Below are 1130 nucleotides of genomic sequence, written 5' to 3'. Positions count from 1 at the left end.
TAAACTGAAGTACTCGTACTTGTACTCAGTCTTGAAAAAACTGATATCGGGACACCCCTATTTAAAACCGTCTAAGAATACCCAGAGCCACAGTTATGTAACCACAAACATCTGGTCCAGTGCTGGTTGTGTTTCAGTTTCTCTCTTGTGTATTCTGAATCTCTGCTCTGCCTCAATAGTGCAGAGGGGTTTCATGCAGCCACGGCTCCAAGTGTTTCCCTCATTTTTCTAAAGCTCTGTGATGTAAAATCTCCAGTCTGAGCTCTGTGTTCAGAATTTGTTTTTGAATGTCTCGGACTTTTCTGTCTTTTTTTTTGGACTTTTTAAAGTTTCAGATTTTTGAAGTAGGGTTCTGTGAAAATATTTGGACAGTTAATGACTTACCAGTTGCAGATAGAGATTTGAACAACCTCACTTTGAACAAATAGTTCGTTTCCGACAGTAATGAGCAGGGTCTTTAATGATTCTGTTTTTAGGTGGAGGTGATGTTTTGGGTTTTTAGGTTTTTTAGATTGTTTTTTATTGCAATAAACAAAACATTACAAATATCAAAACACGTCAATAAGACTTACAACTGAATAAGACAAACTATCATAAATCGAATTTAAAACAAATGTCTTATTTTAAATGATCTTTAATATTGAATGAACTATTTTTACATTTACTATTGCTCATGTATAAAATTGGACCATGCCCTTCAATACATTTTTTTTGCTATGTCCTGGTCTTTCATACATGCTTTTGTATGTATTTATTGTTTTATTGGTATTTCACAGATTGGCATGATCTGTATCTGTGTTCATGTTTTATTCTGGTTTTCTGTCTGGCCTCCCACTGTTTTCTCCCTCCTGTCTGCCTTTGCTCCAGCCCCACCCACTCTCACCTATTCCTCATGTTTCTCTCGCAGGTGTWTCTTGTTTCTACTCGTTAGTTTCCTCTTTATATTCTGTTCTTTGTCCTCAGTCTTTCTCAGATCTTTGTTTATTGTTAACTGTTGTCTCATGCCAAGTCCAAGAGTCTTTTTATCTTGTTTGCTGCCATGCCAGCCTTTGTTTTGAAAATTAAAGCCTTTTTTGCCTTAACTCACTCAGTCCTGCATCTGGGCTTCAAATCATCCTTCCAATCTTAAC

Source organism: Austrofundulus limnaeus, unplaced genomic scaffold (genome assembly GCF_001266775.1).
Source record: "Austrofundulus limnaeus strain Quisiro unplaced genomic scaffold, Austrofundulus_limnaeus-1.0 Scaffold126, whole genome shotgun sequence".
In the NCBI taxonomy this organism is placed as follows: domain Eukaryota; kingdom Metazoa; phylum Chordata; class Actinopteri; order Cyprinodontiformes; family Rivulidae; genus Austrofundulus; species Austrofundulus limnaeus.
This window is presented reverse-complemented; position numbering follows the sequence as displayed.